Source organism: Bufo bufo, chromosome 1 (assembly GCF_905171765.1).
Source record: "Bufo bufo chromosome 1, aBufBuf1.1, whole genome shotgun sequence".
Classification (NCBI taxonomy): domain Eukaryota; kingdom Metazoa; phylum Chordata; class Amphibia; order Anura; family Bufonidae; genus Bufo; species Bufo bufo.
The window spans coordinates 424,582,588-424,609,693 of record NC_053389.1 but is presented as its reverse complement, the minus strand read 5'-3'; the positions used below and the strand labels follow the sequence as shown (position 1 = coordinate 424,609,693).

The following is a 27,106-nucleotide window of genomic DNA, read 5'->3' as shown; positions in this document are numbered from 1 at the left end:
AAAAAGAGACCAAATTTAAGGGAGATAAATTAATTTAAAAAATTTGGGATCAAGAAGAAATGTGGGAAAAGTTATTCAGGCGCAAATGTGGGACAAATTACAGAAGCCCAAATGTGGGCCAATAGAGTCAAGCGGAATTGTGGGAAAAGCTATTGAGGCGCAAATGTTGGCCAAAAGAGTATAGCGGAAATGTGGAACAAAGTATTGAAGCTTAAATGCGGTACAACTTGCTTAAGTTTAAGCATTGAATCAAAGGAGGTGGTGCGCATCAATTAAAGAAGCATTTCAGAAATTTTATTCCCTGTCACCTATGCAGAGCAGGGGTTTATTCACGTCTAAAATTGTATAATGTCAACCCAAGAATGTAACAGAAAAATTAAAAAAAATAAATTAACCTGTCTACTTGGTAGAGCATGGGTCTATGACAGAAAACAATTGTTTATTGTCACCCGAAAATGTTAAATAAAAATTATTGAAATTTATTAAGCTGTCAACTAGGTAGAGGAGGGATATATTACACCCAAAAATTTGTGAATTTGACCCTAAAATGTAACTGCCAAATGTTTTTTTTTTTTTTTTTACCGGTCTAATAGGTATAGCAGTGGTACATCACACCAAAAAATAGCTGAATTTCACTATAAAATGTAACTGACAATTTTTCTTTTTTTACCGGTCTACTAGGTATAGCAGTGGTACTTCACACCAAAAAATTGCTGAATTTCACCTGAAAATGTTAATGACAATTTATTTTTTATTTTTAACCGGCCTACTAGGTATAGTAGTGGTGCTATACACCCAAAAATTGCTGAATTTCACCAGAAAATGTAACTGACAATTTATTTATTTTTTGTTAACCGGCCTACTAGGTATAGCAGTGGTACATCACACCCAAAAATTAGTGAATTTCACCATAAAATGTAAGAGACAAATTTTTTTATTGTTTAACCCGTCTACTAGGTATAGAAGTGGTATTTCACACCCAAAAATTGGTGAATTTCACCCGAAAATGTTAATGACAATTTCTTTTATTTTTTTAACCGGCCTACTAGGTATAGCAGTGGTACTATACACCCAAAAATTGGTGAATTTCTCCAGAAAATGTTAATGACCTTTTTTTTTTTTTTAACCGTCATACTAGGTATAGCAGTGGTACTATACACCCAAAATTGGTGAATTTCTCCAGAAAATGTTAATGACATTTATTTTTTTTTTTTAACCGTCATACTAGGTATAGCAGTGGCACTATACACCCAAAAATTGGTGAATTTCACCCGAAAATGTAAATGACAAAGTAGTGAAATGATATAAAATAAAACACGTACAAAAAAAAAATGGATTTATGAGGTGTAGTTTGAGGAGGCGGTGGACGTAGCGGAGTAGGTGGAAGCGGCGGTGGAGGAGGACGAGATAGCCAACACAGGTTTTTGTTATTAATTTAATTTTTTTAAATTAAGGTACACTCCAAAAGAGTGTGAAATATCCAAAATACAAACATGAGCAATTGCGCTGCAGTATAACAATGGCTGGTTAGTGCCGGTATACATGTGTATTCTGGACAAGGTACGGACAAGTCCTGAGGGACCCATGCCTGGTTCATTTTAATGAAAACGTGAGCTTGTCCACATTGGCTGTGGACAGGCGGCTGCGCTTGTCTGTGATGACGCCCCCTGCCGTGCTAAACACACATTCAGATAATACACTGACTGCAGGGCAGGCCAGCACCTCCAAGGTGTAAAGGGCAAGCTCAGGCCATGTGCCCAATTTGGAGACCCAGAAGTTGAAGGGGGCAGACCCGTCATTCAGTACGTGTAGGCGTGTGCACACATACTGCTCCACCATGTTGGTGAAATGCTGCCTGCTGCTAAGACGTTCCATATCAGCTGATGGTGCTGGTTGTTGTGGCGTGCTGACAAAGCTTTTCCACATTTCGGCCATGCTAACCCTGCCTTCTGAGGTGCTGGCGGTAACCCAGCTGCGTTGGCGACCTCTTCCTCGTCCTCTGCCTTCGCCTTGTGCTTCCACTGTGCCCCCGCTGTCAGGTGGGAATAACGGCAATGGAGCGAGGCGCAGATATAGCGGAGTGCGCTTTGACTTGGGTGGAAGTCGTCAGGCTAGGAAGGGGTTAAGGTTTGGAAGCTGGTTGAGGGGGAGTAGTGAGGTTTCGCGGGCAGTATATAGGATTTGGGGGTGTGGTTTTGGTCAGCAGGTATCAGTGCAAGGCAGAGTGTTTGAGCAGCAGGATGCCGTCTCTGGAGGATCTTATGGCAGCGGTCAGGGCTGCAGTTCAAGAGCATGGTGCGGAGCGTCTGCATGAGACCATTCAGGCGGCTCTTGTCCCTTCTCCTATAGCGGTGGCGGCGGAGCGACCTGCCAGGGCCAGGAGGTCGGTTCCCCCGGAGCGGCTGAGTCCGGAGTCTACCCCACGTGTGCGGCGGCGTCTCCGGAGTCCCCCTGTGAACCCTCCGCTGCGGCCTGTGGTGTCCGTGCCCAGTAGTGCACCCAGGCGCAGCGGGAGGAATGCTTCTGTGCGTGGTGGAGCGGCGGGAGAGGGCCGGGTTAACCCCGGTCCCGTCTCCCAGGCGACGAGAGGCAGGGAGCGTGGGCAAGCGGGTGTCTCCCCTGGTGCGGTCCGGAGTGGTGAGCGAACTCTGGCGGCCTTACCTGAGGTTCGGAGGGGTAGTGCGGTCGGGCGGTCCGGCAGCCTGGGCCTTCCTGGGAGCAGAGCAGCAAGGTCTTCTGCGCTGCGGCCGGCGGCTTCCGGTCGGCGGCTGGAGTGCTTGAGGACGGACGTGCACAGAGGAGGAGAACGTAACGTGAGGGCGTCGCGGCCCCTGGCGGTGGGCCGGCGACATGGCAACCTGGAAGAGACCAGGATGGTTGCTTTGTCCCCTGATCTAGTACTGCAGGAGGCGGCTTCTGGCAATCCTGCTGGAGAGCAGGTTATGATGTTGAGGATGGAGGAAGGAAGTGTGCGGCCATGTGTGGAGGCTGGTGCGGCGTATGAATTCCGGGATGACGGTCACTTGCAGGAGCAGGGTGATGGGGAGCTGTCGCCATTGGAGGAAGGAGAAGTTGAGCCGGGTGAAGACTCTGCGGCAGGCGACATGGACGTCTCTCTAAGGGAATTAGCTGTGCCGTGCTGTTCGACTACGCCACTGAGGACGTCTGGGAGGAGTTCCGCGGCTGCCGGTGATGTTGTCCGGGGACGGCCAGGTGAGAGACCGGCGGGTCAAAGTCATGTTGTGGGGGATGTGGGCGCTGTTGGGATTAATGTGGGGGGTTCTGATGCTTTGGTGCGGGAGGTATTGTCAGGCATGTTGTCCTTATTGTCTCGGTTGGGTTCTGGGCCTGCGGCGTCTCCAGTACCGGTCTGGGCTCCGGTACAGGCTTTAGAAGGGGAGCAGGGTTCGGTGCTGGGGCCTGTGGGGGCTGGTGATGGCATTGGTACCCAGGCAGCTGGGCCGGGAGCGGTAGCAAAGGATGTGGGTGATGGTGTTCGGTTGGCGGATGCGGCAAAAGGGGAGATTTATGTGTGCTTTGAGGGGCCGCTGGGGGCTCACTTGAAGCAGGAGATTAAAGATAAGATTTGGAGGGATGAGTATGTGGAGATTTTTGCGTTACTTCCCTTGGAAAAATTTAATTTGGATAGGGGTAGGCCGGATGAGAGCAAGAAGGAGGAGGAAGAGAGGAGGCGGTACAGGTTGATTCCGCGTACCTTTCAGAATTGGCTGCAAGCCTTTGCAATTCTGGCTAGTGTAGTTGGGGAGAAGGCGCCTGAGCACTGCTCGGCTCTCTTCGGTTATATGGATGCTATCGGTGAGGCGCATCGGACTTATGGGGGTGTATCGTGGCTTAGGTATGACGAGCAGTTCCGGCAGCGGAAGGCGGTCAGGCCTAGCATTCGTTGGGACCACAAGGATATTGGTCTGTGGATGCGATTGATGGCGGCACCAAAAGGGGGTCATCAGCCCTTTCGTGGAGGGGCCGGGGGGGGCCCGGCCTCAGAGTCTTCTGGGGGTAACAGGAGGGGTTGTTGTTGGCAATACAATGAGGGACATTGTAGGTTTTTGTCCGACTGCCGGTACAAACATGAGTGTTCCGGGTGTGGAGGTTCCCATAGCTTGTCCCGGTGCTTCAAGCGGGGTAAGGGTAAGGGATCCGAGGTTGTGCAGAAGAGGGGTGACGCCGGTGAGGGTGGACGAGATGGAGCCATATTTAAGGATGTATCCAAATAGGGAGGCGGCTCAGTTGTTGTTGGGTGGGTTTACTGAAGGTTTTGTTATTCCATGCGATTTGGCGGGGGTCAGTCGGGCTCTGCGGAATTTGTCTTCTGCATTGCGCTATCCGGCTGTGGTGAGGGACAAGATTGCCGGGGAGGTTGCTGCGGGTAGGGTTGTAGGCCCTTTTGTGGAGTGTCCTTTGCCGGATTTGTGGGTTTCTCCTTTGGGTTTAGTTCCTAAGAAGGAGCCTAATAAGTTTCGGCTTATTCATCATTTGTCCTATCCGCTTGGTGGGTCAGTGAATGATGGTATAGCGGATGAGTTGTGCTCAGTGTCGTACACATCTTTTGATGAGGCAGTGCGGTGGGTACGACGTTTTGGGCAGGGCGCTCTACTTGCAAAAACTGACATTGAGGCCGCATTCCGGTTGTTGCCTATTCACCCTGATAGCTTGCATTTATTGGGTTTTCAGTGGGATGGCTGTTATTACGTTGATTGTTGTTTGCCGATGGGTTGTGCGATTTCGTGCTCATTGTTTGAGTCGTTCAGTTCCTTTTTGGAATGGGTGATAAAGAAGGAAGCGGGTTGGAGTTCGGTCTTGCACTACCTAGATGATTTTCTGTTTTTGGGTTCGGCTGGATCTAGGGTGTGTTCTGTTTTGTTGCATACCATGGAGAGGGTGGCTGCTCGTTTTGGTATTCCGCTGGCGGCGGATAAGACAGAGGGCCCTTCCACGGTTATAAAGTTTTTGGGGATCGAGATCGACAGTGTGGCCATGGAGTGTCGGTTGCCTGTTGATAAGGTGTCTGATCTGTTGAATGAAGTTTTGTTCTTGCAGAAGGCGAAGAAAGTACAGCTCAAGCGGGTTCAGTCGGTTTTAGGTAAATTGAATTTCGCTTGTCGTATCTTGCCAATGGGGCGGGTGTTTTGTCGTCGCTTGGCACTAGCGACTGCGGGTGTTGCTGCACCTTTTCATTATTTGCGTTTGCCTGTTGCGGTGAAGGAGGATTTAGCGGTGTGGGTGAACTTTTTGTCTGAATATAATGGCCGGTCGGTGTGGATGGAACCGGTGGTTGATAGTGTGGATCTGGAATTGTTCTCTGATGCGTCTGGTTCCTGTGGCTATGGGGTTTTTTGTACGGGTCAGTGGAGTGCGGGCGCTTGGCCGGTAGAATGGAGGCAGGCCGGTTTCCTTTCTAATTTGGTATTGTTGGAACTTTTCCCTATTGTGTTGGCTACCGAGTTGTGGGGGGACTTGCTTAGGAATCGGCGGGTTCGTTTCTACTGTGATAACATGGGTGTGGTCCAGGCAATTAATAGCCAGACGGCGAATTCGCCTCCGGTTTTGAATTTGCTGCGGCATCTGGTTTTACGGGGTTTGCAGTTGAATGCATGTTTTGTTGCAGTGCATGTGCCGGGAGTGGATAACTCACTTGCCGATTCACTTTCTCGCTTTCAGTGGGATCGTTTTCGCGGTCTGGCGCCGGGTGCCGAGGCCAAGGGGTTGCCCTGCCCCCAGTGGCTCTGGAGCGTGGCCTTGGGGTGTCGGCGGGCCTGATTAGACAGTCTCTGAGTAGAGGTACGTGGTTGGCCTATTCTTCAGTGTGGGTATTGTGGGAGCAATTGATTGAACAGATGGGTGGTTGCAGTTCTCTTGAAGAATTTAGGATGTTGTTGATATTGGTGGGTCAGTTTTATGCGGAAGGTTTGTCATTTTCGGTGGCGTCAAAGAGGGTGGCGGCTGTTGCTTTCTGGTTGCGCCTGAGGGGCTTGGCCGATGTGTCTAGGTGTTTCATGGTGCGGCAGGCCTTGAAGGGTTACCGTCGTAGTGTGGTACGAAAGGATACTAGGAGGCCGGTTTCTTTTGCGGTGTTACAGATGCTGTGGAAGGAGGCGGGGATGGTTTGTAAATCAGTGTACGAAGTGTGTCTGTTTAGGGCAGCGTTTGTATTGGCCTTTTTCGGGGCTTTTCGGATCTCTGAGTTGGTGGCGGCAAGTCGCACGAGCGGGGGCGGCTTGTTGTGGGAGGATGTTGCGCTGGTGGATGGTGCTTTGAGATGTCTGCTGCGTAAGTCAAAAACAGATCAGGTGGGGAAGGGTGTGGTTGTATGGCTTAGACCGCTTGGTGAGTCGGTTGTTTGCCCAGTGTGTTGTGTCAGGGAATTTTTGGCATTGCGGCCGGGCGGCACGGGTGTGCTGCTGGTTCATGTGGATGGTTCGTGTTTGTCTCGGTTCCAGTTTGTGGCTGTTTTTAGGAAATGTTTGTCTGCTGCGGGCTTTCCGGCGAAGGAATTTGCATCACACTCATTTAGGATTGGGGCCGCGACTGAGGCTTCCAGGTGGGGGCTTGGAGAAGAAGTTATAAAACGTATAGGGCGGTGGGAATCTGATTGTTTTCGGTCGTATGTTAGGCCTCATCTCTTGTGAGTGTGGGAGTAAAAAATTGTTTCATGATTAATCTGTGGGGATCGGAATTAGCAGTGACTGTTGTTTTATTTGAGTTTGTTTGTTTTGCAGGGGCGGCACCTTGTCTTGCGTGGATTTTCGGGCATTCGTATGTCTACTGGGGGGCGTTGCGTGCCGACGTTCGGCGGAACGGCCGTCAATTGGGTTTTTCGATGGAGGAACTGCAAGTCCGGTGGATTGGTGTAAGAGGGCTTCTTTGGGGGCGGGTTTTGCCTGAAGTACATACGAATGTTCTGTTGGATCGCGCGCCTGACATTTTGGTTTTGCATGCGGGTGGCAATGATCTGGGTGTACGGCGGTCGCGAGATGTGATTAGGGACATCAAGTTGGACGTGTTGCGTTTGGTGTCGGATTTCCCGGGCTTGCTGTTGGTATGGTCAGAGGTAGTTGCGAGGAGTAGTTGGCGTTTTGCAAGGTCGGTGGAACGAATCAACAAAGCTCGGGCGAAGTTAAACAAGGAGGTGGGGCGTTTTGTTCGCAGACAAGGTGGTGTGGTGGTGCGTCATCGGGAATTGGAGGCGGCGTCGCCTCAATTCCTGAGATCTGATGGCGTGCATCTGAATGACATAGGTATTGATTTGTGGGCCTTAAGTATCCAGGAGGGGCTGGAGACGGCTCTTAGGGTGTGGAGGGACGCCCACAGGTGAGGTGTCACCGGTGGTCGTCTGGTGGCTGATGGATATGAGATCCTGGGGGAGCAATCCAATGGTTTAAGAGATGCAGGACATGTTGGAGCCTGTATCTCATGTGGTTTGTGAATGCCGAGGATGGGGCTCCTGTTTGGGCTAAAAGGTCTACAGGAGGAGATACTTGGATACTTCAAGGATTTGGTGCCCTTGGGTCGGTGAGTGCGGCCAAGGGTAATCTTGAAGTATAATGGAGAGATGGTTACGGAAGATACCGCTTGTTTGGGTTGCCCTCCAGGATCCTTGTTACGGTACAGTGGTTCATAATGTTTAAGGATGTATTAAAGTGATTATTGTTATCATGATATTTGTGTGTACAATAAAGTTGGCCGTAATGGTCATTTTACCAAGCAAGAAGGTGTCAGAGTGGTTATTGGTAAGTTGAAGGGTATTAGTGAATATAGCCTGAGGAGAAATCTTCCATCCTTGAAGTCATAACAGCAATGGAGCGAGGCGCAGATATAGCGGAGTGCGCTTTGACTTGGGTGGAAGTCGTCAGGCTAGGAAGGGGTTAAGGTTTGGAAGCTGGTTGAGGGGGAGGAGTGAGGTTTCACGGGCAGTATATAGGATTTGGGGGTGTGGTTTTGGTCTGCAGGTATCAGTGCAAGGCAGAGTGTTTCCCGCCCTCCCGCCCTTAATTTGGTGAATTGGGGTAAGCGTGGTGGAGGAAATTGGGCTGATGGATATGAGATCCTGGGGGAGCAATCCAATGGTTTAAGAGATGCAGGACATGTTGGAGCCTGTATCTCATGTGGTTTGTGAATGCCGAGGATGAGGCTCCTGTTTGGGCTAAAAGGTCTACAGGAGGAAATACTTGGATACTTCAAGGATTTGGTGCCCTTGGGTCGGTGAGTGCGGCCAAGGGTAATCTTGAAGTATAATGGAGAGATGGTTACGGAAGATACCGCTTGTTTGGGTTGCCCTCCAGGATCCTTGTTACGGTACAGTGGTTCATAATGTTTAAGGATGTATTAAAGTGATTATTGTTATTATGATATTTGTGTGTACAATAAAGTTGGCCGTAATGGTCATTTTACCAAGCAAGAAGGTGTCAGAGTGGTTATTGGTAAGTTGAAGGGTATTAGTGAATATAGCCTGAGGAGAAATCTTCCATCCTTGAAGTTATGCCACCAGCAGCATGTCTACCAGCGTGCGCTTGTACTCGCGCATCTTACGATCGCGCTCCAGTGACGGAATTAAGGACAGTACGTTGTCCTTGTAACGGGGATCCAGCAGCGTGGCCACCCAGTAATCAGCACAAGTTAGAATGTGGGAAACTCGGCAGTCATTGCGGAGACATTGCAGCATGTAATCGCTCATGTGTGCCAGGCTGCCCAGAGACAACGAAAAGCTGTCCTCTGTGGGAGGTGTATCGTCTGTGTTCTCTGTATCCCCCCATCCACGCACCAGTGATGGCCATGAGCTGGTCTGGGTGCCACCCTGCTGTGAACATGGTTCCTCCTCCTCCATCTCCTCCTCCTCATCCTCCACCTCCTCATCCTCCAGAACTGTGCCCTGGCTGGACAATTGTGTACCTTGGGTTTGTGGGTGCAGGAACCCACCCTCGGAGCCACTTGGGAATGACTGGCCGGAAACCCTATGAAATGATCCCTCTTCCTCCTCCTTCTCCTGTGCCACATCCTCTTCCATCATCGCCAGCAGCGTTTTTTCAAGGAGGCATAGAAGTGGGATAGTAACTCTGAGAACGGAGTTATCGGCACTGGCCATGTTGGTGGAGTACTCGAAACAGCGCAACAAGGAACACAGGTCTCGCATGCAGGGCAAGTCATTAGTGAAGTGGTGAAGTGGTGCTGTTCCGCCGAGCGACTCACTCGTGCGTGCTGCAGCTGAAACTCCACTATCGCCTGCTGCTGCTCGCACAGTCTGGCCAGCATGTGCAAGGTGGAGTTCCACCTTGTGGGCACGTCGCATATGAGGCGGTGAGCGGGAAGGCCGAGGTTACGCTGCAGCGCTGACAGGCGAGCAGCAGCAGGGTGAGAACACCTAAAGCACGCACAGACTGCCTGCACTTTATGCAGCAGCTCTGACATGTCGGGGTAATTTTTAAGGAATCTCTGCACCACCAAATTCAGCACATGCACCAGGCAAGGGATGTGCGTCAAACCGGCTAGTCCCCGAGCTGCTACGAGATTTCGCCCATTATCGCAGACCACCAGGCCGGGCTTGAGGCTGACTGGCACAAACCACTCATCGGTCTGTTGTTCAAGGCCCGTCCACAGCTCCTGCGCGGTGTGAGGTTTGTCCCTCAAACAGATAAGTTTTAAAACTGCCTGCTGTCGTTTACCCCTGGCTGTGCTGAAGTTGGTGGTGAAGGTGTTACGCTGACCGGATGAGGAGCTGGTAGAGGATGAGGAAGCAGAGTAGGAGGAGGAAGCAACAGGAGGCAAACTGAAGCGCCCTGCAATCCTCGGTGGTGGAAGGACATGCGCCAAACTGCTTTCCGCCTCAGGCCCAGCCGCCACTGCATTTACCCAGTGTGCTGTTATGGAGATATAACGGCCCTGACCGTGCTTACTGGTCCGCGTATCCGTAGTCAGGTGCACCTTGCCACAGATGGTGTTGCGCAGTGCACACCTGATTTTGTCCCCTACTTGGTTGTGCAGGGAAGGGATGGCTCGCCTTGAAAAGTAGTGGCGGCTGGGCACAACAAACTGTGGGACGCCACCACCATAAGGCCTTTAAAACTATCCGTCTCCACCAGACGGAATGACAGCATTTCAAATGCCAGTAATTTAGAAATGCTGGCATTCAGGGCTAGGAATCGTGGGAGGGTAGGGGGGTACTTCCTCTTCCTCTCTAGCGTTTGGGATATGGAGAGCTGAACGCTTGCGTGGCACATTGTGGAGATACTTGGTGACCCAGGTTTTGGTGTTGCTGGCAGATCCTCTGTTTGTGGGGTGATAGGTGGCACTGTCACTCCAGAGGTGGATGAAGAGGCCGCGACTGCAGCAGAAGAGGAAGCAGGAGGAGCCAGAGACCTTTCTTGGTTTTTGAGGTGTCTACTCCACTGCAGCTCGTGCTTTGCACTTAAATGCCTGGTCATGCAGGTTGTGCTCAGGTTAAGAACGTCTATGCCTCGCTTCAGGCTCTGATTGCACAGCGTGCAAACCACTCGTGTCTTGTCGTCAGCATATTGTCTGAAGAACTGCCACGCCAGGGAACTCCTTGGAGCTGGCTTTGGTGTGCTCAGTCCCTTGCTGCGGTGGGCAGTAGCAGGCGTACTGTCTAGAGGACGGCGGCTCCGCTTTTGCACCCTGCTCCCTCTTATGCTGTGCTGGTGGCTCTGTGCGACCACCGCCTCTTCCTCCGAACTACATCGGTCACTCGCATGACCTTGATTCCATGTGGGCTCAAAGACCTCATCGTCCTCCACATCATCTTCCACCCAGTCTTCACCCCTGACTTCCTTGTCGGTCTGCACACTTTCGAAAGCCCCAGCAGTTGGCACCTGTGTTTCGTCATCATCCGAGACGTGCTGCGATGGTTCTCCCATGTACCTATCTTGAAAAATAAGTGGTTGGGCATCGGTGCACTCAATCTCTTCCACTTCTGGGGCAGGGATAGGTGGATGGCCCTGGGAAACCCTGCTAACAGAGTCATCAAAAAGCAGAAGAGACTGCTGCATAACTTGGCGCTCAGACTGCTTGGCTGATTTGCAAGGGGGTGAGGTGAAAGACTGATTGACATCGGCTGCAGGTGCCAACTGTGGTCTTTCAGCAGGGGACTGGGTGGGAGACAATGTGAATGGACTGGATCCACTGTCAGCAACCCAATCTACTATCGCCTGAACTTGTTCAGGCCTCACCATTCGTAGAGCGGCGTTAGGCCCGACCAAATACCGCTGCAGATTTTATCGCCTACTCGCACCTGGGGAAGGGGTTTCACTTGTGCGTGTAGCTGGCACAGATCGACCACGTCCTCTCCCTGCAACAGGAGAACCACCAGCAGCACCACGACCTGGGCCACGTCCATTATTTGACGCTCTCCTCATATTTTTTGACTTCAGTATCTTGCCCTAAATGAGTGTTTAATTAATAGTAGAATAGAACGACAGTATATAAAAGGTGTATCTCACACGGCCTGAACCAGACTAGGCCTCAAATAAAGATTTCTTTGCACAAAATGGCTGTATTTGAAATGGCTGTATTTAAAATGCCTAATTCAAACCCCTGTATGTAGAGGTGGTATCTCAGAGGGCCTGAACCTCTGTAGGCCTGAAGTAAATATATCTTTGCACAAAATGGCTGTATTTCAAATGCCTAATTCAAACCCCTGTATGTATAGGGGATGTCACACATACCCTGAACCAGTGTAGGCCTGAAGTAAATATATCTTTGCACAAAATGGCTATATTTCAAATGCCTAATTCAAACCCTTGTATGTATAGGGGGGATCACACACGCCCTGAACCAGTGTAGGCCTGAAGCAAATGTATCATTGCACAAAATGGCTGTATTTCAAATGGCTGTATTTCAAATGCCTAAATAAAACCCCTGTATGTATAGGGGGGATCACACATGCCCTGAACCAGTGTAGGCCTGCAGTAAATATATCTTTGCACAAAGAGGCTGTATTTCAAATGCCTAATTAAAACCCCTGTATGTATAGGGGGATCACACACGCCCTGAACCAGTGTAGGCCTAAAGAAAATATATCTTTGCACAAAATGGCTGTATTTTAAATGCCTAATTCAAACCTCTGTATGTAGAGGTGGTATCTCAGAGGGCCTGAACCTCTGTAGGACTGAAGTAAACATATCTTTGCACAAAATGGCTGTATTTCAAATGGCTGTATTTCAAATGCCTAATTAAAACTCCTGTATGTATAGGGGGATCACACACGCCCTGAACCAGTGTAGGCCTGAAGTAAATATATCTTTGCACAAAATGGCTGTATTTCAATAGAGATGTCCCGAACTATTCCCCGGCGAACATCGCTTGTTCGCGTTCGCCGCGGCGGGCGAACATATGCGATGTTTGGTCCGCCCCTATACGTCATCATTGAGCAAACTTTGACCCTGTACCTTACAGTCAGCAGACACATTCCAACCAATCAGCATACCCTCCCTCCAAGACCCTCCCACCTCCTATCAAAAAGCAAGGACAGCATCCATCTTAGATTCATTCTGAAGCTGCAGTGTTAGTTAGAGCAGGGAGAGTGCTGCTGCTGCTGAATTAATAGGGAAATCGTTAGCTAGGCCAGTGTTCTGTGTCCACTCCAGTCCTCAAATACTCATCTGCTATAAGGACAACGTCCTGACAGCACCCAAAAAACCCTTTTTAGGGCTGGTACATCAGTGTGCTTTTTTTATTTATTTTAAATATATATATATTGCAGTTGCCTGCCCGTGTGTGAGAGGCCACAGGCCCACAGACTGTACTGTGTGCACACCACTTATATTGGGTGACACAGTACCTTGCAGATAAAAAAGTCATTTAATTTTTTCTCTCTAATATAATTGCAGTTGCCTGCCAGTGTGTGTCAGGCCCACAGACTGTACTGTGCCCACTGCCAGTGCCCACCACTCATATTGGGTGGCACAGTACCTTGCAGATAAAAAGTCATTTAATTTTATCTCTGTAATATAATTGCAGTTGCCTGCCAGTGTGTATCAGGCCCACTGACAGTACTGTGCCCACTGCCAGTGCCCACCACTCATATCGGGTGGCACAGTATCTTGCAGATAAAAAAGTCATTTAATTTTTTCTCTGTAATATAATTGCAGTTGCCTGCCAGTGTGTGTCAGGCCCACTGACTGTACTGTGCCCACTGCCCACCACTCATATCGGGTGGCACAGTATCTTGCAGATAAAAAAGTAATTTAATTTTTTCTCTGTAATATAATTGCAGTTGCCTGTCAGTGAGTGTCATGCTCACTAACTGTACTGTGCCCACTGCCAGTGCCCACCACTCATATCGGGTGGCACAGTGCCTTGCAGATAAAAAAGTAATTAAATTTTTCCTCTGTAATATAATTGCAGTTGTCTGCCAGTGTGTGTCAGGCCCACTGACTGTACTGTGCCCACTGCCAGTGCCCACCACTCATATTGGGTGGCACAGTACCTTGCAGATAAAAAAGTCATTAAATGTTTTTCTCTGTAATATAATTGCAATTGCCTGCCAGTGTGTGTCAGGCCCACTGACTGTACTATGCCCACTGTCAGTGCCCACCACTCATATTGGGTGGCACAGTACCTTGCAGATAAAAAACTAATTAAATTTTTTCTCTGTAATATAATTGCAGTTGCCTGCCAGTGTGTGTCAGGCCCACAGACTGTACTGTGCCCACTGCCAGTGCCCACCACTCATATCGGGTGGCACAGTACCTTGTCGATAAAAAAGTCATTTAATTTTTTCTCTGTAATATAATTGCAGTTGCCTGCCAGTGTGTGTCAGGCCCACTGACTGTACTGTGCCCACTGCCAGTGCCCACCACTCATATCGGGTGGCACAGTGCCTTGCAGATAAAAAACTAATTAAATTTTTTCTCTGTAATATAATTGCAGTTGCCTGCCAGTTTGTGTCAGGCCCACTGACTGTACTGTGCCCACTGTCAGTGCCCACCACTCATATCGGGTGGCACAGTACTTTGCAGATAAAAAAGTTATTTAATTTTTTCTCTGTAATATAATTGCAGTTGCCTGCCAGTGTGTGTCAGGCTTACTGACTGTACTGTGCCCACTGCCAGTGCCCACCACTCATATCAGGTGGCACAGTACCTTGCAGATAAAAAAAGTCATTTAATTTTTTCTCTGTAATATAATTGCAGTTGCCTGCCAGTGTGTGTCAGGCTTACTGACTGTACTGTGCCCACTGCCAGTGCCCACCACTCATATCAGGTGGCACAGTACCTTGCAGATAAAAAAAGTCATTTAATTTTTTCTCTGTAATATAATTGCAGTTGCCTGCCAGTGTGTGTCAGGCCCACAGACTGTACTGTGCCCACTGCCAGTGCCCACCACTCATATCGGGTGGCACAGTACCTTGCAGATAAAAAGTCATTTAATTTTTTCTCTGTAATATAATTGCAGTTGCCTGCCAGTGTGTGTCAGGCCCACTGACTGTACTGTGCCCACTGCTCACCACTCATATCGGGTGGCACAGTACCTTGCAGATAAAAAAGTCATTTAATTTTTTCTCTGTAATATAATTGCAGTTGCCTGCCAGTGAGTGTCAGGCCCACAGACTGTACTGTGCCTACTGCCAGTGCCCACCACGCATATCGGGTGGCACAGTACCTTGCAGATAAAAAAAAGTCATTTAATTTTTTCTCTGTAATATAATTGCAGTTGCCTGCCAGTGAGTGTCAGGCCCACAGACTGTACTAAGCCCACTGCCCACCACTCATTTTGGGTGGCACAGTACCTTGCAGATAAAAAAGTCATTTAATTTTTTCTCTGTAATATAATTGCAGTTGCCTGCCAGTGTGTGTCATGCTCACTGACTGTACTGTGCCCACTGCCAGTGCCCACCACTCATATCGGGTGGCACAGTACCTTGCAGATAAAAAAGTCATTTAATTTTTTCTCTGTAATATAATTGCAGTTGCCTGCCAGTGTGTGTCAGGCCCACTGACTGTACTGTGCCCACTGCTAGTGCCCACCACTCATATTGGGTGGCACAGTACCTTGCAGATAAAAAAGTCATCAAATTCTTTCTCTGTAATATAATTGCAGTTGCCTGCCAGTGAGTGTCAGGACCACAGACTGTACTGTGCCCACTGCCCACCACTCATATCGGGTGGCACAGTACCTTGCAGATAAAAAAGTCATTTAATTTTTTCTCTGTAATATAATTGCAGTTGCCTGCCAGTGTGTGTCAGGCCCACTGACTGTACTGTGCCCACTGCCAGTGCCCACCACTCATATCGGGTGGCACAGTACCTTGCACGCATAGTACCACTAATCTAAAAAAAATGACAGGCAGAGGCAGGCCACCCCGCAGGGGCCGTCGTGGTCGTGGTGCTGCGATTTCCTTTCGCCCTAGAATAATGCCCAGTGTTCAGAGCCCATGTTCCCTGAACTCGAAAAGTTTTGAGGACATAGTTGACTGGCTTACACAGGACTCCCAATCTTCTACAGCTTCCGCTCAGAACCTTGACGCACCATCCTCCTCCAGCTCAGCTTCGGGCACCTCTCAAGTTACCACTCGCCCGCCCGCCCGCCACAGCCGCTTCACTTGATCTGTCAGAGGAGTTATTTACACATCAGTTGGAAGAAATGAGTGATGCGCAACCATTATTGCCAGAGGATGTAGATAACAGGGATATGTCTCAGTCAGGCAGCATTACACACATGGACGTACGGTGTGATGATGATGATGTTGTACCCGCTGCAGCTTCCTTTGCTGAGTTGTCAGATACAGATGAAGCGGTTGATGATGACGATGTGTCCATGGATGTTACGTGGGTGCCCGCTCGAAGAGAAGAATAACAGGCGGAAAGTTCAGATGGGGAGACAGAGAGGAGGAGGAGACGAGTTGGAAGCAGGGGGAGGTCGTCACAAGGGGCTAGTGGCACAGTCAGACAGCATGTATCGGCACCCGGGGTCAGCCAGACAGCACGCCAATCAACGCATGCTGTTGCCACCACCAGAATGCCGTCATTGCAAAGCTCAGCAGTTTTGAATTTTTTTTTGTGTGTCTGCCTCTGATAACAGCGATGCCATTTGCAACCTGTGCCAAAAGAAACTGAGTCGTGGGAAGTCCAACACCCACCTAGGTACAACTGCTTTGCGAAAGCACATGATCTCACATCACAAACGCCTATGGGATCAACACATGATGAGTACAAGCAGCACAGAAACTCAAAGCCACCATCCTCCTCCTGGTCCAGCATCTTCAGCCATGTCAACCACTGCTGTCCTCCTTGCCCCCTCTCAACCACCCGCCATTCCGCCTCTCACCTTCAGCAGTTCCTGCTCATCTGCCCACATTCAGGTGTCTGTCAAGGAAATGTTTGAGCGTAAGAAGCCAATGTCACAGAATAACCCCATTGACGGCTTCTGACAGCTGAGGCCTTAAAAAAATTTGTAGCTATTGGGACACCGCAGTGGAAGGTACCCGGCCGAATTTTTTTTTTCACAAAAGGCAATCCCCAACCTGTACTCTATTGTGGAAAAGCAAGTCATGCCATGTCTGGCACACAGTGTTGGGGCAAGGGTCCATCTGACCACTGATACCTGGTCTGCAAAGCACGGTCAGGGCAGGTATATCACATACACTGCACATTGGGTAAACCTGCTGACAGCTGCCAAGCATAAAATGCGTGGCTCTGCAGAGGAATTGGTGACACCGCCACGACTTGCAGGCAGGCCTGCTGCCACCTCCTCTACTCCTCCTTCTTCATCCTCTTCGCTAACCTCCTCGGCTGAGTCCTCTTCTGCTGCTGCGTCTTGCTCCACATCAACGGCACCCCCCCAGCTCCCCAGGGGCTATTTCACATCCCGGATACGACAGTGTCACGCCGTCTTGGGGTTGACTTGCCTGAAAGCAGAGAGTCACACCGGACCAGCACTCCTGTCCGCCCTGAACGCACAGGTGGATCGGTGGCTGACCCAGCACCAACTGGAGATCGGTAAAGTGGTGTGTGAAAACGGAAGCAATTTGTTGGCGGCATTAAATTTGGGCAAGTTGACACATGTGCCGTTCATGGCATGTGTTGAATCTGATCGTACAACGCTTTGTGCATAAGTACCCAGGCTTACGGGATGTCCTCAAGCAGGCCAGGAAGGTGTGTGGCCATTTCAGGCGTTCCTACACGGCCATGGCGCACTTTTCCGATATTCAGCAGCGAAACAACATGCCAGTGAGGCGCTTGATTTGCGACAGCCCGACACGTTGGAATTCAACACTCCTATAGTTCGACCGCCTGCTCCAACAAGAAAAAGCCGTCGAGTATTTTTATGACCGGGGTGCTAGGACAGCCTCTGCAGAGCTGGGTATTTTTTTGCCACGTTACTGGACGCTCATGCGCAATGCCTGTAGGCTCATGCGTCCTTTTGAGGAGGTGACAAACCTAGTCAGTCGCACCGAAGGCACCATCAGCGACATCATCCCATTTGTTTTTTTCCTGGAGCGTGCCCTGCGAAGAGTGCTGGATCAGGCCGTAGATGAGCGTGAAGAGGAAGAATTGTGGTCACCATCACCACCAGAAACAGCCTTATCATCATCGCTTGCTGGACCTGCGGCAACGCTGGAGGAGGAGTCTGAGGAAGAGGAGTCAGAGGAGGAATGTGGCTTTGAGGAGGAGGAAGACCAACCACAGCAGGCATCCCAGGGTGCTCTTTGTCACCTATATGGTACCCGTGGTGTTGTACGTGGCTGGGGGGAAGAACAGACCTTCAATGAGATCAGTGAGGATGAGGAACGGGACATGAGTAGCTCGGCATCCAACCTTGTGCAAATGGGGTCTTTCATGCTGTCATGCTTGTTGAGGGACCCTCGTATAAAAAGGCTGCAGGAGAACGACCTGTAGTGGGTCGCCACGCTACTAGACCCCCGGTATAAGCAGAAAGTGGCTGAAATGTTACCGAATTACCAGAAGTCGGAAAGGATGCAGCAGTTCCAAAACAAGTTAAAAAGTATTCTTTACACAGCGTATAAGGGTGATGTCACAGCACAACGGGAATCTAACAGGGGAAGAGGTGAAAGTAATCCTCCTCCTACCACAACCACGCCGGCAAGGACAGGACGCTTTACAGACGTGTTGTTGATGGAGGACATGCGGACCTTTTTAAGTCCTTCGCATCGCCACAGCCCTTCGGGGTCCACCCTCAGAGAACGACTCGACCGACAGGTAGCAGACTACCTCGCCTTAACTGCAGATATCGACACTCTGAGGAGCGATGAACCCCTTGACTACTGGGTGTGCAGGCTTGACCTGTGGCCTAAGCTATCCCAATTTGTGATAGAACTTCTGGCCTGCCCCGCTTCAAGTATCCTGTCAGAAAGGACCTTCAGCGCAGCAGGAGGTATTGTCACTGAGAAGAGAAGTCGCCTAGGTCAAAAAAGTCTAGATTACCTCACCTTTATTAAGATGAATGAGGCATGGATCCCGAATGAACTGACAGTGGGGGATGCATTTGACTAAAAAAGGCCTGATGAGATGCCTTGGGCTAAAAATGGTCCACACGCTGCTGTATTTAATCTCTGCATGCCGGATGACTTGCGTGACTTCTCCGCCACCAACTAGGGTTCAAGCCGCAATGTTTTAGTGCACTTTCTGCCTGGAAAACATCAATTGCAGCGGCTGCAACAATACCTAATTTTTCAGGCCTCTGGTGCTGCACTGTGGCTGCAAAAACAAAACAAAAAAAAAGGCACATACATGTGTCCATTCCCCTTCGTGATCGTTACCTTGTTGTGGTGAAGGGGCTTGCGTATCACAATGAAGCGATCACCTCTATGAGTGTGTTGGCAATGTTGGCACACGCCAGATGATAAGGTTGTTGCTTCACTGTGAACAGACTAAAAGCGATCGGCTGGATAATTTTGCATAGAAAAAACATTCATTTTGTTTGTGATCATCTAAGGTGATCATTAAAGCCTACTAGGCCAACAATGGGCCCACACTGCAGAATCATTGTTTTCTGGGTCACTTAAACTGTCACTGAACTACCTCAGCACGACCATAGGCTTTGAAAAAACCACCATCGCCTGCAATCTCCCAAACGTGCGCATGAGCACAGTCATCACTACACCAAGATTGACGCATAGAGAAATAAAATTTTTATCATGAGTGTGTCAACTATTCACAACTCTTTGCGGTTGTCTAAAATCTATGCAATACACATCCCCTGATAGGGATTAAACTGATAAGAATAGTACTACTTAACACACCACTCATATAGGGTGGCACAGTCCAATGCACGGCGCACGCGCCGTGCCCCAAATTGGAAGAAAGAGGACCGACCAACCATCTTTTTCCATCTCCCGGTTCCTAAAATCTATTCCATACACCGGCCCCTGATAGGGGACGTAACAGGGATTAAACTGATAGGAATAGTACTACTTAACACACCACTCATATAGGGTGGCACAGTACATTGCACGGCGCACGCGCCGTGCCCCAAATTGGAAGTAAGAGGACCGACCAACCATCTTTTTCCATCTCCGAGTTCCTAAAATCTATTCCATACACCAGCCCCTGATAGGGGACATAACAGGCATTAAACTGATAGGAATAGTACTACTTAACACACCACTCATATAGGGTGGCACAGTACATTGCACGGCGCACGCGCAGTGCCCCAAATTGGAAGTAAGAGGACCGACCAACCATCTTTTTCCATCTCCCGGTTCCTAAAATCTATTCCATACATCGGCCCCTGATAGGGGACAAAACAGAGATTAAACTGGTATGAATAGATTTTTTTAATAAAAAAAAAAGAGGACAGCCTATGCGGAGCTGGGTATTTTTTGGCCGCATTACTGAACGCTCATGCACAATGGCTGTAGGCTCATGCGTCCTTTTGCGGAGGTGACAAACCTGGTCAGTCAAACCCAAGGCAACATCATCGACCTCATCCCATATGCGTTTTTTCTGTAGCGTGCCCTGCGAAGAGTGCTGGATCAGACCGTAGATGAGCATGAAGAGGAAGAGTTATGGTCACCATCACCACCAGAAGCAGCCTTGTCGTCGTCGATTGCTGGACCTGCGGCAACGCAGAGAGAGGAGTCTGAAGAAGAGGAGTCAGAGGAGGAAGGTGGCTTTGAGGAGGTGGAAGATCATACCTGATTGTATACACACACTGGATGTTTTAAAGCACGTTATTTCAAACAATTTAGGAATGTTAGGTGATTTATGCCCTTTATGGATTAAAACCCGACTCTGCGTCAACTACGTAATTTTCCATGGGAGTTTTGCCATGGATCCCCCTCCGGCATGCCACAGTCCAGGTGTTGAAACAACTTTTCCATCACTATTGTGGCCAGAAAGAGTCCCTGTGGGATTTAAAATTCGCCTGCCTATTGAAGTCTATGGCGGTTCGCCCTGTTCGCCCGATCGCGAACATTCGCGGAAATTCGCGTTCGGAAAATTTTATGTTCGCGACATCTCTATATTTCAAATGGCTGTATTTCAAATGCCTAATTCAAACCCCTGTATTTATAGGGGGGATCACACACGCCCTGAATCAGTGTAGTCCTGCAGTAAATATATCTTTGCACAAAATGGCTGTATTTCAAATGGCTGTATTTCAAATGGCTGTATTTCAAATGCCTAATTCAAACCCCTGTATGTATAGGGGGGATCACACACGCCCTGAACCTCTGTAGGCCTGCAGTAAATATATCTTTGCACAAAATGGCTGTATTTCAAATGGCTGTATTTCAAATGCCTAATTCATACCCCTGTATGTATAGGGGGGATCACACATGCCCTGAACCAGTATAGGCCTGCAGTAAATATATCTTTGCACAAAATGGCTGTATTTGAAATGGCTGTATTTCAAATGCCTAATTCAAACCCTTGTATGTATAGGGGGGATCACACACGCCCTGAACAAGTGTAGGCCTGCAGTAAATATATCTTTGCACAAAATGACTGTATTTCAAATGCCTAATTCAAGCCCCTGTATCTCACAGGGCCTGAACCAATGTAGGCCTGAATTCAATATTGGTGCACCAAATGGCGGTATTTAAAATCTCTGAATGTATCCCAAATGTATTAAGGGTGTATCTCACAATGACATCTGCATCAAAGGCTGCCAACTAAATTTTTTGTGCCCAAGTGGGTGTTTGTTTAAAAACTGAATTTGACAGCAGCATATAAGCCTGTAATTTCACACGTGCTGATGCTGCAAGGCCTGAAAATAGTGTTTTTTGTCAAAAGAGTGTGTTTTTCAAACCCCAGAAAATGATGGGTGTATTTCAGCCTTAAATTGCACACTGACTAATACAGATGTTGTAGATTGACAAAAAAGTCTTTATTTGCTAACAGAATATGAAAACTGTATATATTAAACTTGAATTTCACACTTGCAGATCTGGAAAATACTGTTTATTGAAAAAAAAGTGTGTTTTTCAAACCCCAGAAAATGATGGGTGTATTTCAACCTTAAATTGCACACTGACTAAGGCCTCATGCACACGACCGTTGTGTGCATCCGTGGCCGTTGGGCCGTTTTCCATTTTTTTTCGCGGACCCATTGACTTTCAATGGGTCCATGGAAAAATCGGAAAATGCACCGTTTTGCAGCCGCATCCGTGATCCGTGTTTCCTGGCCGTGAAAAAAATATGACCTGTCCTATTTTTTTCACGGCCAACGGTTCACGGACCCATTCAAGTCAATGGGTCAGTGAAAGAACACGGATGCACACAAGATTGGCATCCGTGTCCGTGATCCGTGGCCGTGGGTTACTTTCATACAGACGGATCCGTCTGCATAAAAGCTTTTTCAGAGATGAGTTTTCACTTCGTGAAAACTCAAATCCGACAGTATATTCTAACACAGAGGCGTTCCCATGGTGATGGGGACGCTTCTAGTTAGAATATACTGAGAACTGTGTACATGACTGCCCCCTGCTGCCTGGCAGCACCCGATCTCTTACAGGGGGCTGTGATCCGCACAATTAACCCCTCAGGTGCTGCACCTGAAGGGGGTAATTGTGCATATCATAGCCCCCTATAAGAGATCAGGGGCTGCCAGGCAGCAGGGGGCAGACCCCCCTCCCTCCCCAGTTTGAATATCATTGGTGGCCAGTGTGCGGCCGCCCCCCCCTCTATTGTATTAATATCATTTTTAGGCCAGTGTGCGGCCTCCCCTCCGTCGGCCCCCCTCTATTGTAATTTCATTGGTGGCCAGTGTGCGGCCTCCCCTCCCCCCACCCCCCCTCGATCATTGGTGGCAGCGGAGATTCCGATCGGAGTCCCAGTTTAATCGCTCTGGGGCTCCGATCGGTAACCATGGCAACCAGGACGCTACTGCAGGCCTGGTTGCCTTGGTTACTTAGCAATATTACAATATTAGAAGCATTATACTTACCTGCTGGCCTGGCTGCTGCGATGTGTGTCCGGCCGGGAGCTCCTCCTACTGGTAAGTGACAGGTCTGTGCGGCGCATTGATCTGTCACTTACCAGTAGGAGGAGCTCCCGGCCGGAGACAGACATCGCAGCAGCCAGGCCAGCAGGTAAGTATGAAGTGATGCTTCTAATATTGTAATATTGCTAAGTAACCATGGCAACCAGGCCTGCAGTAGCGTCCTGGTTGCCATGGTTACCGATCGGAGCCCCAGAGCGATTAAACTGGGACTCCGATCGGAATCTCCCCTGCCACCAATGATCGGGCGGGGGGGGGGGGGAAGGGAGGGGAGGCCGCACACTGGCCACCAATGAAATTACAATAGAGGGGGGCCGACGGGGGGGGGGGGGGGGGGGGAGGGGAGGCCGCACACTGGCCACCAATGATATTAATACAATAGAGGGGGGGCCGCACACTGGCCACCAATGATATTACAATAGAGGGGGGGCCGCACACTGGCCACCAATGATATTAATACAATAGAGGGGGGGGGAGGCCGCACACTGGCCACCAATGATATTACAATAGGGGGGGGAACGGGGGGCCGACTGAGGGGGGGGGGGAGGGGAGGCCGCACACTGGCCACCAATGATATTCAAACTGGGGAGGGTGGGGGGGTCTGCCCCCTGCTGCCTGGCAGCCCCTGATCTCTTACAGGGGGCTATGATACGCACAATGAACCCCTTCAGGTGTGGCACCTGAAGGGTTAATTGTGCTGATCATAACAGCCCCCTGTAAAAGATCGGGTGCTGCCAGGCAGCAGGGGGCAGTCATGTACACAGTTTGTAGTATATTCTAACTAGAAGCGTCCCCATCACTATGGGAACGCCTCTGTGTTAGAATATACTGTCGGATATGAGTTTCACGATGTAACCTCATATCCGACAGTATAGTCTAACATAGAGGCGTTCCCATGGTGATGGGGACGCTTCAAGTTAAAATATACCATCGGATTGGAGAAAACTCAGATCCTATGGTATATTAACTCCTGACTTTACATTGAAAGTCAATGGGGACGGATCCGTTTGAAATTGCACCATATTGTGTCAACGTCAAATGGATCCGTCCCCATTGACTTGCATTGTAATTCAGGACGGATCCGTTTGGCTCCGCACGGCCAGGCGGACACCAAAACGACTGTTTTTTCATGTCCGTGGATCCTCCAAAAATCAAGGAAGTCACGGATCACGGCAAAACGGAACCCGTTTTTGCGGACCGCAAAAAAATACGGTTGTGTGCATGAGGCCTAATAGAGATGTTGTAGATTGCCAAAAAAGTATTTTTTTGCTAACAGAATATGAAAGCTGTAGATATTAAACTTGAATTTAACACTTGCAGATCTGGAAAATACTGTTTTTTAAGAAAAAAAATAGTGTTTTTCAAACCCCAGAAAATGATGGGTGTATTTCTACCTTAAATTGCACACTGACTAATACAGATTTTGTAGTTTGCCCCCAAAAAATTGTGATTTGCAATGTCCCAAATGCATAAAATGGCCGCCGCCGCCGCCACCCACCTACCTAACAGAATTCTAAAAGTTAGTATTTTTTGGTCAATGAGCTCAGGGCAGGGTAAAACGATAGTGCCCTGCACCCACACAACTATTTGTCTGTAGATCGCTGAGGTAGATTCTCTCCTATGCTCTCCCTGAAATCACAAGTCCAGCCGCATCCTCTCCCTACACTTGTAACAGCAGAGGGACTTGCAGCGCTACGTGACTCCAGCTTATATAGAGCCTGGGTCACATGCTGCTCTGGCCAATCACAGCCATGCCATTAGTATACATGGCTGTGATGGCCTCTCGGTGCAAGTAGTATGACGCTACTTGTAGTATGAACATTTACTGAAATCTTCGGGTTCGGGTCCGGGGTCCCAAAATCCTAAAGTTCGGTACGAACCCGAACTTTGCAGTTCGAGTTCGCTCAACCCTAGTCTTAAACTTTTGATCAGGACTGTATTTGACTATTTTACAGTTTCATAAAACGGAAACATTTTAACAAAAAGAACATTTTAATTAAAAAGTTGCCATCCACCTCACCTACTTTATCTAACTTCTATGTCGGTAAAAGTGGAATAGGTGCTTCATAAATCTGATGCTCCTTCTGAGCACCATATTTCTCAGTGTATTTACAACTGGCAAAAAATACATTGGTAAATCTGATTCTCTTCTATTAAAAAGCTGGCTGCCTGGCAGCCACCCCTAGAGGGAGCTCAGAGCACAGGAATTTACAGTTACCATTCACTGGAATGGAAGCTCAAATGGGGCTGCCTCTAGTGGTGGCTGCATGAAAATGTAATGTTTTCTTGCCGGTAAAAGGAGTTCAGCGTTGGGCCCCTTAGCAGTTGAGTGGTCTGCCTCCATTAAAGGTAAGCTACTTGGGGAGCCACAATTCAGGGCAAGGACAAAACCTAATCAGTTCATGGTGCAATATTTTTTTTTTTTTTAAACACATAGAAAGAAATATCAGGAATATTGATACAGAATGAAAAAGTTTGTGGCACATTCTATTGTACAGACATTTAAGCTGGATGCACACAAGGGGGAATTTACTAATGAAAATATGGCAAACTTGCTGCCAGGTGTGTCCTTTAGAATTTGCTGACCATATACACATGTGCAACAGACCCACTAGGTCGCACCTGGGGTATCCCTAGCCCCTTAGGAGGTTTCTACAAAATATGTCCCTCTTATAGAGCAAGTAAACGTGACTCCAACTGCGGTTAAGCAGCAGAAGCACAAGGCTCCCTTTTGTAGATGGTAATGTTGGCACCCAGGGTAGGATTGCCAGAGTGGTGCAGAGTGGCCTACAGTCTGTGTAGATGTTATATACACGTGTCACGGTGTTCCTACCTGGATACTTGTGGATCTCAGACGAGATGTGGTCTGAAGCAGTGCAAAAAGGGGTAGGTGAACTTGAATGGTATACAACAAAGTTGAGTCCAGACTTGGCAAACAGTTGCTTTTACTTGGCATAAACGGTATTCCATACAGTTTCCAGACTTTATCTTGGTCATCAATAGGTTTCAGCAGGCAAATGGCAGACAAATACTACTTTCTGTAACACACTCCACTTTGCTGTATCCCCTCTGTAGCTCTTTTAGCTCAGCTATGTCAGTAGTCAGTTTCTTACTGTAGGTAATCTTAGGAACCTCTTGTCCTGGCTTTAGAGTACCTAAGCCCTAGCTTCAGCTTGGATGTTGCACAACCTCCAGTGATAAGGCTGGTGTAGGACTAACAGAATCTGTCCAACAGGGACCAGGTCTGCTGCCTTCCCCTAGAAGGGGTTAAGTCAGACAAGACTTCTCACACAACCTCTCTCCGCGAAGGGTTAGAGTAGACTGACCTAGTCACTACCTAAACTCCTCCTCCTCCTCCTTCTCCCTCTAGAGGGAGAGAGAGAATGGACAATCCAGACCATTCCCTGGAACTAGCACTGCAAAGTGTTGCTGCCACCTAGTTGTAGACGAGGAAATCACATGAACATAACAGTTTTACATGAATAAATATGCACGGTGAAGATAAATACACTACTGCATTAGATGACACTTTATATTAGCCTATTGGAAGTGGTAGCAAGGTGCCAAGGAGTGGTAATGGCACTCCGGGACATTACACTTGTCCTGAGCTTGTTTAAAGGGTTTTTACCATCACATACAATGGGGGCATATCGCTAGGATATGCCTCCATTGTCTGATAGGTGTGGGTCCCACCTCTGGGACCCGCACCTACAACAAGATTGGAGCGGGGAAATGAATGGACAGCGCAGCCGCCCTCCATTCATTTTAATAAGGCCACCAAAAATAGCCGCGCGCTGGCTCGGCTATTTCCATCTGCCCCATAGAAACGAATGAGAGCAAGGGCCGCACATAGAAACATAGAATGTGTCGGCAGATAAGAACCATTTGGCCCATCTAGTCTGCCCAATATACTGAATACTATGGATAGCCCCCGGCCCTATCTTATATGAAGGATGGCCTTATGCCTATCCCATGCATGCTTAAACCCCTTCACTGTATTTGCAGCTACCACTTCTGCAGGAAGGCTATTCCATGCATCCACTACTCTCTCAGTAAAGTAATACTTCCTTATATTACTTTTAAACCTTTGCCCCTCTAATTTAAAACTGTGTCCTCTTGTGGTAGTTTTTCTTCTTTTAAATATGCTCTCTTCCTTTACCGAGTTGATTCCCTTTATGTATTTAAAAGTTTCTATCATATCCCCTCTGTCTCTTCTTTCTTCCAAGCTATACATATTAAGGTCCTTTAACCTTTCCTGGTAAGTTTTATCCTGCAATCCATGTACTAGTTTAGTAGCTCTTCTCTGAACTCTCTCTAGAGTATCTATATCCTTCTGGAGATATGGCCTCCAGTACTGCGCACGCCAAGTGAGGTCTCACCAGTGTTCTGTACAGCGGCATAAGCACTTCACTCTTTCTACTGCTTATACCTCTTCCTATACAGCCAAGCATTCTGCTGGCATTTCGTGCTGCTCTATTACATTGTCTTCCCACCTTTAAGTCTTCTGAAATAATTACTCCTAAATCCCTTTCCTCAGATACTGAGGTCAGGACTGTGTCAAATATTCTATATTCTGCCATTGGGTTTTTACGCCCCAGGTGCATTATCTTGCACTTATCCACATTAAATTTCAGTTTCCAGAGTTCTGACCATTCTTCTAGTTTTCCTAAATCCT

The 27,106-nt window shown here is 48.6% G+C and overlaps 1 long non-coding RNA gene across 1 annotated transcript; it reads left to right on the top strand.

Moving 5' to 3' along the window:
- Positions 1 to 7,771: 7,771 nt before the first annotated feature.
- LOC120978352 lies at positions 7,772 to 26,825 on the top strand. The gene is made up of 3 exons (XR_005774092.1): positions 7,772 to 7,900; positions 8,112 to 8,114; positions 26,814 to 26,825. It is a non-coding gene; the product is annotated as an uncharacterized LOC120978352 (long non-coding RNA).
- Positions 26,826 to 27,106: the final 281 nt, after the last annotated feature.